At 41.7% G+C, this 11,971-nt stretch overlaps 1 long non-coding RNA gene across 4 annotated transcripts in view; it reads right to left on the bottom strand.

Moving 5' to 3' along the window:
- The window catches only part of LOC112391477 (uncharacterized), a 22,332-nt gene extending 15,678 nt beyond the window's left edge, over nt 1–6,654 (bottom strand). For all 4 annotated transcript variants that reach the window (XR_003001498.1, XR_003001497.1, XR_003001499.1 and 1 more), the window contains exon 1: nt 6,410–6,654. This is a non-coding gene — a long non-coding RNA (uncharacterized LOC112391477). The remainder of the gene's footprint in view (nt 1–6,409) is intronic.
- Nucleotides 6,655–11,971: the final 5,317 nt, after the last annotated feature.

The raw sequence follows: 11,971 nt of genomic DNA, 5'->3' as shown, positions 1-11,971 counted from the left end.
AAAAAAAAAAAAAAAAAAAAAAAAAATCCCAGTTCTATTACTTATTTACTTGTTTGAACAAATCCCTTCAACTCTTGGAATCCCTTAGTCTCCCCTTTTGTATTATGAGAATGCTTAAAAAAAGATTTACTTCATAAAATTTTATGTGGCTAAATTAATTTTTAAAATATGTTAGAACAGAAACACTCTTTTAAGGTATTTAATCACTTCTTTGTGATCCAAACCAGGATCTCAGTCCAGTAAATTGAGAGTTAATGGCAGGTCTTCAAACAGTTGCTTCACCTTTATCCCTATTCCCTCCCTCCCACTGGGATTCTCCATGAAAAATTAAATATGGAATTTTAATGTTAACCTTTATTCAAACACATGCACTTATAGAAACACATACAAAGAATACACATACATAGGTATTTTATGGCCAGAATTTTCTCCATCACCCTTGCACCTATATCAAAGTTTTAAAAAAGTGGAAACCACCTCATTTTTAGGGGAAAAAAAAAGGTGGATTCTTGTTGATAACTGAGCTTTCTTAACTAGACATTAAGAAACTCAGAATTCTAGCCTCCTAAGCAGGTCTAGCAACATTTATTTTCTCATTTGGATTCTTCACCTCTTTAGAGAGTATGTTTACATTCTTGCGATCTTACTGTTGCACTCTTACCTAATTCTAGATTAGATTTCTCAGCTGATGATGACTTCTAGAGACTGGAAGTGAAGTAGCAGGAAACTCACCCTGACAGCCTCCCTTCTACAGATACTTCTACAGATCTCCAAAGTGCATGTATGTCTCAGAGTCCAGAATTTGCAGAAGCATTCCTTATGATGTTCCTGGCTGTATCCCAACCACTAGGTTCTTGACTGCCCCTCTACCCCACACTCATCCACAAGATTTGTGAAAGCTGTAGTAGCCAGTCCTTGTTGTAGGAAGGGAGAAGGGAAGTGAATGGAGATCTGGTCACATACTCTTTTAGAAGGGTTTCTAATACCTATGTAGTGTCATTCCCATATATACACAAAATCTATTATTGCTACTAACATGAATCTACCATTAAATTTCCCAAAGCAATGGACTGACCTTACCAATTAACAGGGTCCTACTATGCAGTTCTCTGGTGTTCACCAAGAAAGGTCACATGTATTTGATCTTTAGAAAAAAATATAGGTAGGATTTCTAAACCATTAGATATTAAAACACACACACAGAGCTAGGGGTGCTACAATAATAAAAACCATAGTCTATCAGCAAAGGTCAAGAAAAGAGGGGAAAAAAGTAAGAAGAAAACCATATGATAAAATAGCAAGCATAAGATAAACATATAACAATAAGTGTGACTAGGTTAAATTCCTATATTAAAATCAGTGACTCTCAGATTGATTAAAAAGATAATCCAGCTAAATGCTGTCTTTAGGAATCTTTGTATACCAAAATTACACAGAAAGGCAGAAAATAAAGGGATAGGTTGGTGAATTCTAACTAACAAAACAAAAATAGGGATAGTAATATTAATTCTAAAAAGTGTGGGATTCAATGTAAAAAGAAATATTGAATGAGACATAAAAGAATAGATACAAATCAAACAAGATTCAATAACAATGAAACTTTATGTACTAAACATTTAGCACTGAATTAAAGTAAAATTTGTTAAAAATACAAGCAAAATAATGCAAATAAAAATATAAATAAATTTAAAAATTTAAAGTGTAAATAAACTTTTCCATAATCATAGTGGGAGACTTTAACAAAATACTTTCAGAATTTTATCAAGTAAATAAAATTAAGTAGGAACAGAAGATTTGAATAACATAGTTATTATTATTAACCTAACTCAACAAATAGGAAGTATACACAGTTTTTTTAAAAGACCATGGATCATTTTCAAAAATTGATGAAATACTACACCACAAAGAAACTTAAACTAACCAAAAATTAGACATATAACAATAACATAGCATTGAAAGTTACACAGGATGGCTCCTGCCCCTACCTTCATCCAAGCACTTGGAAACTAAGATATGGTCCTTTTAAATGATTCTTGGATCAAAAAGGAAATCACTACTGCAACTATAGACTATTTTAAAATTAACAACGAAAATGCAGTGTGCTGAATTATGGGGATTGTACTAAAAATATAGTTAGATAAAAAGTTAAGCCTTTTATTTAAAGGACTGAAAAGAAAATAAGCTTAAAATTTAAGAAGCTAATAAATGAAAAACAAAATTAAACAACAAAGTAGGGGGAGGGAAATTATGATGTTAAATTATTTACCTTTATGAGAAAAATTGTGAATTTTTACCAATAAGAAAAAAAATTTGATTGGCAGTTAGGCAAAAGTTCAGAGTTAACAGGAAAGCTGCTGGAATGAGGCTGGAAATCTGAGTTAATGGGCTAAAAGACACTGTCCCTGTCCTCACTGTCACTTAGGTTTGGCTGAGGTGAAAAGCGTGTGCAAAAAAATAATTAGAGAACAAGACTGTATTCAATAAAGTGCCCGTTTGTGAGTTACAGATGGTAAACCATCTATAGCAAAGGGAAGCATTAGGCTCTGAGTCTCTGGCTTCAAGCCTATCAAGGGCCTCTGGGTGGTTATTTAGCTCCTCTGACTTGGCTACTTATCTGCGAAGTGGGGATCACAGTACCTACCTCAAAGGATTGCTGTGAGAATTGAAGTACACTGGGCCCTCTGTATCCAGCGAAGTGGAACCTCGGATACACAGGGCTGACTGTAAGGGACTTGAGCATCTGTGGATTTTGGTGTGTGTGGGTGGGGGGGGGGTCCTGGTACCAATCCCCTGCAGATACCAAGGGACAACTCCGTGCATGTGGTAAGGACTGCCAAAAAAAAGTCAGTGTGGCATCTCTTCCAATCTCTTCTGGATGCTGGTGAGATGGTTAGGGCACAGTCAGGATCTTAGTATATTTTACACAGGAGTAGGGCACATAATGATGTTTAGAGTACCCAAGTTCTATCTGCCTGGGTGCAAAGACTGGGCATTTTATCTGTGACTGTCTTGAAATATGCCCGTGGTGATTAGGTAAACGAGTCTCTGTCCATTAAAAGAAAAAAGTCTATAAAGCATGACACTCCCAAAGCAGCGGCAGTTCATGAGTTCCTGGCCACAGAGAAAGAAATGACCAGTTTTGCCATTATGTAATCAGATGGCTTCCCCAAGTAGGAAAGGGGGGGACCAAGGAGCCCTTCCTGATCTGCTTCTGACCAGTAAGCACTTTTAGTCCTCATCTGTAAGAGTGAGACATCGTTCTTGCAACCGTTTAGTGTCAGCATCAGACTCCTCAGGCGTGATGATGGATTCTGAGATCTTGAAAAAGTGACATGGTAAACATAAAAGGAATCAGATAGTAAACCCATAAAAAACTGAAGAGAATTTAATGCTTGATGAGCATATGTGGTTTGAGGTAAAGTTAGAATGTGTCTGGGAGTAGGTAAAAATCTGCAGATGCTACACATCAAACCACTTTAGGCAAAATATTTGTTCAGTGGGGGAAAAATATCAGTGAAGGTAGTTAAATGACGTCTACGGTCCAAACAAGAATTAATCGACTGCTCTACTTCCTCCATTCCCAAGACACCATCAGCTGTAAGACACCATCAACTTTATGACAGGTGAGGAGGCGGGGGCAAGGACATGGTATTAAATGTATACTTTGGTTCCAGAAATGTTAGAATATGAAGGCAAAAAGCACTATCGACACAAACATGCATCTTGGAATTAAGGAAATGCAGAATTTCATACAGTTGATGTTTTGGTGTTTTCTTGCTGGTAGAGGATAGGACTAATTTTATAAAAACAAATTTTAAAATGTTCACTAATACATGGGGCAGAACTAATGACAATTGAAGGCAAATTTAAATTTTCTCAGGCCCATAGATTTATTTTCTTTTATTCTCTTGTCAAGACAAAATAAGCCATGGACAGTTGGGGCAGTACTATACGTGATAAGCGTGGAGCATACTTTAGTGCCAGAAAATAATGAAATGCTCAAAAACAAAAACCAAGAAACAAAATATTGGTGGGAGAATGTCAAAGGAGCACAGGAGCCAACTGAAAGAGGTCTCACCAGTCAAAGGTAGAACAATTTGAACAGCAAAATTAGTAAAATAGTGTTGAATTAGAACCCAAAGTATAAAATGAATACCTGTGAGGCCATACTGATGTAAATAAACAGTTGAAAACATTGTTGAATGGGGAGAAGAGATAAATCTCGCGTGAAGAAGAATTCAAAATAATTTATATAGATACTCCACCCTCAAGCTTTTCCTTCTGAAGTGTATGGTATGGAAGCGGGTAAGGAGCGACCTTCCAGTGGAGAAGCCTGACAAACACTACCTCGGGTGATCAAGGCCAACGTCAACGGTATTAACTTATGTTGATAGTATATGTGCTTGATCTGATGTGATTAAAATGGCAGTTTACCTCTGTGGTCTTCCTCCAAACAGCCCATCACCCCAGTATCATGAGAAAGATCCCAATTGTGGGACATTCTACAAAATACCTAACCAGTACTCAGAACTGCCAAGGTCATCAGAACCAGGGGAAGTCTAAGAAACCGTCACAGCCAAGAGGAGTCTAAGGAGACTTGATGACCAAACGTAATATGGTGTCCTGGATGGGATCCTGGAACAGACGAAGGACACTGGGGAAAAAAATTAAGGAAATCTAAATAACCTACGGCCTTTAGTTGATAATAATGTGTCAATATTGGGTTTCTCAATTATCTATCATATTAAATGTAAGATTTTAATAGTGGGGAGATTGGATACAGAATGTGTGGGAACCCTACTATCTTCTTGATTTTTCTATAATTACAACTGTTCTAAAAGATAAAGTCTATTAAAATTCTTTTAATGCCTGAACAGAAAGAAAAAAAAAATTCATGGACAGGAGGCCAGATTCTAGAGTTTAAGAGGAAGTTATAAGGCATTTTGTTGAGACCTTTAAAAATTCCACACAGAGCATGGCTGAAGCAGAACATATGTAACTGCTTAGTTGAAAAAAATGGAACTGGCAGCTTAGCCCAGAATGTGACACTTCTAAATAAATTTAAATGGACTCATTATTATTTATCATCGATGGAGTATTTTGTTTTTCCAAGATGGCAAAGTTTTACCATTATTCCTATTTTAAAGCGAATGCTGTGCTTTCAGCCATCTTGACTCACTCAACTGGCTAATCTAACTGTACCGTTCAATCAGAAAACCAGCCATCAACTGTCAAAATGATAAAAACAGTTATGCATGTTTTCAAAGCCAGAAATGTAATTATGTGGTGAGACTTCAGAGTTTTAGTGTTCTCCAGAGCTCTGACTCCCGGGGTTCGTTCCCTTACTCGGTAGAAACTCACATGGAAAAATTCTTTGAGGGAATTATAGGGTAATATTTTCAAGACTTGGAACAGTGAGCTTGTCTACGGTTACCTTCCTAAAAAACAACTGAAAAATGCCTTTAAAAGCATTTTTTAAAAAAAGAATTGCGCCAGCGTAGCCAAATAGAAGCAACTTTGGGGTTTCTGCACTGAGTCAAGTCGCACAAAGTGCAGAATGCTCCCCTCTGTCCAGGACATCGTTTTACTCCCACGTACCACTTCCTGCATCCACAAATTCCAGTGTGTTGGACCTCCAGAGAGCTAGAGGAATTACAAAAGGAAAGAGGCGGGTACTGACCACAGGAACAAGTAAGCTAGAATGGCAGCCCTGGACTTCTTGCTTGGTCCTGCCTCAGCTCTTCTCCAGGCCTCCCCGCTCCAGGCCTCTCCCAGGTGCTCTTGCCGGGCCAGCATCAGGGTCCCCCGTGGCCAGGGCTCACGTGCCACCAGGAACCCCCCACCATCCCACAGGAAGACAAAGTCAGCCCTTTCAGGGGAAACCAAAAGGCTGGCATAGTTTGGAGACCAGCAGGGGGGAAGTGTGTGCCAGTTATTTAGCCCTGGGAGGCAGGGAGTACTGGGGCTTTGTTTGCTGAGCCCAGAATTAGGGCACACAGTCCGTCAGCAGGACTAGCTAGACTGGATGTGAACTTGAGACTGTCCCCAGAAACTCAGGGTGAGTGGCCCCTGTCGCTGCAGGGTGCAGAACCACGAGCCAGGCCCTGGGTGTGCTCCTCCGGGCTGGTGCCCTCCAGAGAGCATCCTGGGGACACCCTGGGTGCAGCACCACGGCCGCCCTTCCTCAGCAGTTCCCAGGGCAGTAGCACCAAGGCCTGCCTGTCCTGGTGATAGGACAGCGCCTAAGCCCCAGTGAGCTCAGACGCCCCTACCCCAAGATGGGCAGCCTGGGGCCCAAGAGTCTCTGTCTCTCCCTTTCTCCCCCTCCCTCCTTGTGGAGTCAGAAGAGCCAGGAGCCCGGATACTACTGTCCCCGGCCCCCCACCCCCTTTGCTTCTCTCCTCTTTACCTGAGCCCTAGGGATGCCTGAAGCCAGCTGGGGACCCCTGCGAGGACACAGCATTTCTTCAGACACAGGATTACCCCAGCGTGAAGCAGGCAGGGAGATGGTCTTATCACATGCCTCTGACGGCTCCTTGAACGAGTCAGAGAAGGTGCAGTAAGGAAGTGTAATGTCACATGCCACACTTACAGGAAGCTGGCCAGAAGACAGAGGGGGAACTTGAGAACCTGGGTCATTTCAGCGGATTAAAACAACACAGGTTAGTGCCTTTTTTTCCTCCCCCTGAAAAATCTTTCAGAGCCATTCTAAAATACCTAACTGGTTCTCTTTCCTTAAACCGTCTTTAACTCTTTGCAATGTGGAGAAATTGCTCCGGCTTTGGATGTGAGAGCCAGGGCATAGCTGGTAGCCACGTTATTAGAGGAACCAGCAGCAGGCCATTATTATGAAAATGAAATTATCAGAACCTCCCGCTTCCCTATTCAGAACTTCTGTACCCTAAAAAACAAACCTTCAGATGGTCATTAAATTACTTATTTCATGGAATCCAGCTAAGCCTCTCCTCGAGTTTACCTATTAGCGTACGTTGGGACACATCATTTTGTGTTTGGAGGCAGACGCTGGGTGCTCAGAGGGCGGTAGAAAATGCAGCAATAGTGTGTGGACAAACTCGCTGCAAGGCTGCATGCAAAAGTTTGTTGTTTTTAGGCACTTTTTGCCTGGCAGAACGAACCTTTCGGCTTGTATTTCCTGTTAAAATAATTTCTTGTATCTTTATAAATTCTTAAGTTCCCTTGTCTTTTATATATTTTTTCTGCCCTCTTCCTTTCTGTGTTCTTTTTTTTTTTTTTTTTGCAATTTTCCTTCTTTTATTAACAGAAAATGGGAGTAGAGGGGTGTGGGCAGTTTGAACGTGGGATGAGGAAGTCCCCTGCCTCCCCCCTGCCCCAGGGTTTCAGAGCACAGCCTGGGGCTGTCATGTGCAGGGTGTATAGAAGCCATGAGGTCTGTCACTAGAGCTTTGTGTCTTCAGCTTGTTCTTCCTCTAGAAAGGAAGATTTGAGGAGTCTAGAGAAGAGCCCAAGAGATGGTTAAAGCATTGGAAATTAGAGCCCAGAAACAGCTAAAGGGCCCAAGATTATTCATCCTGTGGTCCTCGAGGGACAGTTTAATAAAGAAGTTCAGTAAAAGGCTCTTACACAACGGCCTGCCGCTTTCAGACCTGTATGACAAAGGAAAATGTCTCAAATCTGAGTGAGAGGAAGGAAGTTACCACCTTCTTGGGCTCTCGTTAAGCACTAAAACAGGTTAGCCAGAGAGGTTGCCGAGCTTTTTTCTGGGCCATTTGAAAACGAACTAGCCTTCTTCTGTGGCTGTTCACGTGTTAACAGAGGCAGGGAGAGAAAGGCAGAGAAGAGCCCAGGTTTGGGAGCTTCTTGTTTCCTTCTCTTCATTCCAAAGTGTACTACAAAGTGTCTGTGCTGGAAAACAGAACGACAGTGGGGTGAGGGGTTAGTGGACCCGTGTGTTGTTTATGTCCCCGTACTGCAAAATAACCAAAACTGTGAGGCAAGAGGAAAAACATCATTGTTGATGATGTCCTCAGATTGCCACATTTATTTCATGTTTTGCTACCATGTTATGCAAGAAGATGGGGAGGAAGCTGACAGACTATGGGAGGATTCTAAGTTGGAATTCTCAGCCCAGGTGGTTTCAGAAACCCTGCACTAGCTCTGACTGAGACAGCCCACGTTTCCACTGGGGGTTGGAGCTGGAGGGGAGATTGGACTTTATTTGATGTTTGGAGCCCTTTGCACAAATAAATGCCTGGAGGAGACACATGGAGGAGCACTGCAGTGGAAAGGTCTCTTGCACATGGCACCAGGAGCTCTCCTGAGCACCAGAAAGAGGCTTACAACTTAGCCATGGCTGGACATCCCTAGAAGGAACTCTTCTTTCGGTTTTGTTTTGATTTTTAATTGGTCCTAGAGGTTTGTTGTTCAGGGAGTTTTGTATTCTGCTAATCTGCTGCTCATAGCAGAAAAGGGCTTTTTATTTTGTTAAATACTTTCCAGATGGACCTGACATCTTTTTTCTTGGAGTACATCCTTCCAAAAGCTGTTTCCCTTTCTCCTGGGGGAATCTGTTCTCTCCCCAGTCATTTCTCCAGCTTCCTACCGTCACTGTGCTCCTTTGTGTTTGAGATGCAAGAGAAGGTTTATAAAGTGTCATTATTATGCAGCGCCTTTGATCCCCCAATCTGGAAGTGGTTCCGGAAAAGAAAAAAGACAAAAAGAAGAGGTCTCAGAATGGCAGAAGGTAGTAGATCGTGTTAGATGGTGGAGAACACCTGGAATATTAATCTCACGTGTAATTCTTAGACAGGAAGTACTGCCAGTTCAGTGTGAAGGTCAAAAGTAGAAAGAGAGAAGTGGTCATCTTTTATCTGGAGAAAAGATGCTGAATTTTATGGGGAGGGACTGCATGGGCACGTTACTGAATTCTCTAAATAAGAAGAGGAAGGGGGCTTCCCTGGTGGCGCAGTGGTTGAGAATCTGCCTGCTAAGGCAGGGGACACGGGTTCGAGCCCTGGTCTGGGAAGATCCCACATGCCGTGGAGCAACTAGGCCCGTGAACCATGGCCGCTAAGCCTGCGCGTCCGGAGCCTGCGCTCCGCAGCAAGAGAGGCCGCGACAGTGAGAGGCCCACGCACTGCGATGAAGAGTGGCCCCCGCTTGCCACAACTAGAGAAAGCCCTCTCACAGAAACGAAGACCCAACACAGCAAAAATAAATAAATTAATTAATTAATAAACAACTTTGAGGAACTAATTCATATTAAGCAAACACAGAGGAACCTGATTTATACACCAGAATGCCAATTTACAATATTAATTTAAAAAAAGAAGAGGAAGGGGGTTGACTTCACATATCCCTCCTCTCCTGGACCCTGACATTTAGGCAGGCCTGTTTTCCCCAGAATCCCAGATAATGCAGAGTGGCACTCCAGAATCAGCATCCACTGATGTTTGGGTGGCCTGAGTTTCAGAGGAGTGTAATGGTGAGATATTCAAAATATTCATGTTAGTGGAGAAAAAGAAAAGAAAAAATAAAACTGATGAGTGCAACCATATAGTTGAATTTATCCTCGGCCGTCTTTTTGAGTTGGCATCAGCAAGTCTGTAGGCCAGCCCTCTGGGCCTCTCAGAGAGAAGTTCCTGGGTGTGTCTGAGGTGTTACTGTTAACATCACTAGCATACTGGGAGCCATAGATTTGGTTTTTTCAACTGTGGTAAAATACACATAAAATTGACCACCTTAACTATTAAATGTGTAGTTCAGTAGCGTTAAATATATTCACGTTGTTGTAAAACTCCAGAACTTCTTCATTTTGTGAAATGGAAACTCTATAGCCGTGAAACAACAACTCTCCACTTGCCCTCCCCCAGCCCCTGGCAACTACATTCTACTTTCTGTTTCTATGAGATTGACTACTCTAGGTACTTCATATAAGTGGAAGCATACAGTATTTGTCTTCTTGTAACTGCTTTATTTCACTTTGCATAATGTCCTCAGGGTTCACCATGGTATAGCGTGTGTCAGAATCTCCTTCCTTTTTGAGGCTGAATAATAGTCCATTATACGTATAGACCACATTTTCTTTATCCATTCATCTGTGGATGACATTTGCATTGCTTCCACCTTTGGCTTTTGTCACTAATGCTGCTGTGAACGTGGGTGTCCAAATACCTCTTTGAGACCCTGCTTTCAGTTCTTCTGTATATATATACAAAAGCGGTATTGGTAGATCATATGGTAGTTCTATTTTTAATTTTTTGAGGAATTGCCATACTGTTTTCCATAGCAGCTACACCCTTTTACATTCCCACCAACACTGCCCAAGGGTTTCATTTGCTCCACAACCTAGCTAATAACGTGTTGTTTTCTGTTTTTTTTTTTTTATAGCAGCCATCCTGATGGATGTAAGATGATATAGTTTTGATTTGCATTTTTCTAACAATTAGTGACATTGAGCATCTTTCTATATGCTTGTTGTTGTTTGTATATCTTCTTTAGAGAAATGTCAGTTCAAGTCCCTTGCCCATTTTTTAATGAGGTTATTTGGTTTTTTGTTGTTGAGTTTTAAGGGTTCTTTATGTATTCTAAATATTTAGGGAACTGTAGATTTTTTTTTTTTTTAATGCGGTATGCGGGCCTCTCACTGTCGTGGCCTCTCCCGTTGCGGAGCACAGGCTCAGCGGCCGTGGCTCACGGGCCCAGTCGCTCCGCGGCATGTGGGACCTTCCCGGACCAGGGCACGAACCCACGTCCCCTGCATCGGCAGGCGGACTCCCAACCACTGCGCCACCAGGGAAGCCCGGGAACTGTAGATTTTTTAAGTATTGTTTGTGCAGGTTCTAATGTTCACATTATCTACTAGGAACCAGCTGCCTCCTGAGATCTACACCCTTGGGAAAGAGCATGAGTTTCAATAATATGGTTTTTTTTTCCCAACAGTGTGATTTTTATCCTAACTCTGGAGTGCTATACAAAATCTCAGTCATTTTCAGCTTATAAGCAGTTTGGTTTTTGAGAACTGACAAAGGTGAAGAGAAGGAAAAGAAAGGGAAGAGCTTGGGGTAATGCTTTTTATTCCTTCCATAATTTATACTTTTTCAGCTATGTAAACGTCAGGAGAAAGCCTTATCCTCAATTCTGTTGACTAAAACTAGACTCTGTGCAAGAAGAAACATACTTTCTGAGAATCATCCAGTAATTATGTCTTCTTATACCACCCTCCCTCCAAACCCACAGACTTGAATTCACCTCAGATTACGAAACCATTATCATTTTCCTTCATGAATGCCTCAAGCAAAATGTATTTTGCTTTGAGTAGTAAGGACCCAAAGAGGACTTGGTCTGCTGTCCCAGGAAAAGGAGCGAAGAACAGCTCCTTCTGGAGCTGTGGCCAGGGGATTTGTGTAGATTTCAGATTTTCAGGAAGGAACTGGTAGGGAAGATGTGATGGACAGGCGGGCACAGTGCTGTGGTAGGGCTTGCTTTTGCTGGAGGTGCTACTTCTAAATGGAGTATCATTGTGGTTAGGGAAGTGATTGCCTGTGTGCCCGACTGATTCTTCACTCTACCGTTTCAATTTCCCTCCACTTCCTCATCAGTTACAAAGTTGGTGCTGTTTCAACCCCCCCGCAAAAAAAGCCTTAGTTTTCCTCCTCTCCTCTCCCACCCCCCCCCCCCAAAAAGCAAGCTATCAGGAAATGACAAGAACAGTAGCGTGTATTTGTTTGTTGATGAAAGGACAGAGAAAGCTTTGTCTTGAAAAGAATAACAGAATAAACTGGGAAAATATGAGTCCTGGAGGCGGAACCCTGTGATGATGCAACAAACCGACAAACTTCAGAGGCACCTCTTCCTAGTGTACATGACGTCCTACGCCAGTTCCACCCGGAGGTATTCATACAACACCAACATTGTAATTTCTCCATACTAATTCGAAGTTACTGCTTTGAGACTGTCAGACTAGCTAGATACTTACCAGAATGTCTGTTTT

This window comes from Neophocaena asiaeorientalis, unplaced genomic scaffold, assembly GCF_003031525.2.
Source record: "Neophocaena asiaeorientalis asiaeorientalis breed wild unplaced genomic scaffold, Neophocaena_asiaeorientalis_V1.1 scaffold96, whole genome shotgun sequence".
NCBI lineage: Eukaryota > Metazoa > Chordata > Mammalia > Artiodactyla > Phocoenidae > Neophocaena > Neophocaena asiaeorientalis.
Note: the sequence above shows the minus strand (reverse complement) of the source record. Positions and strands in the feature narration are given on the sequence as shown.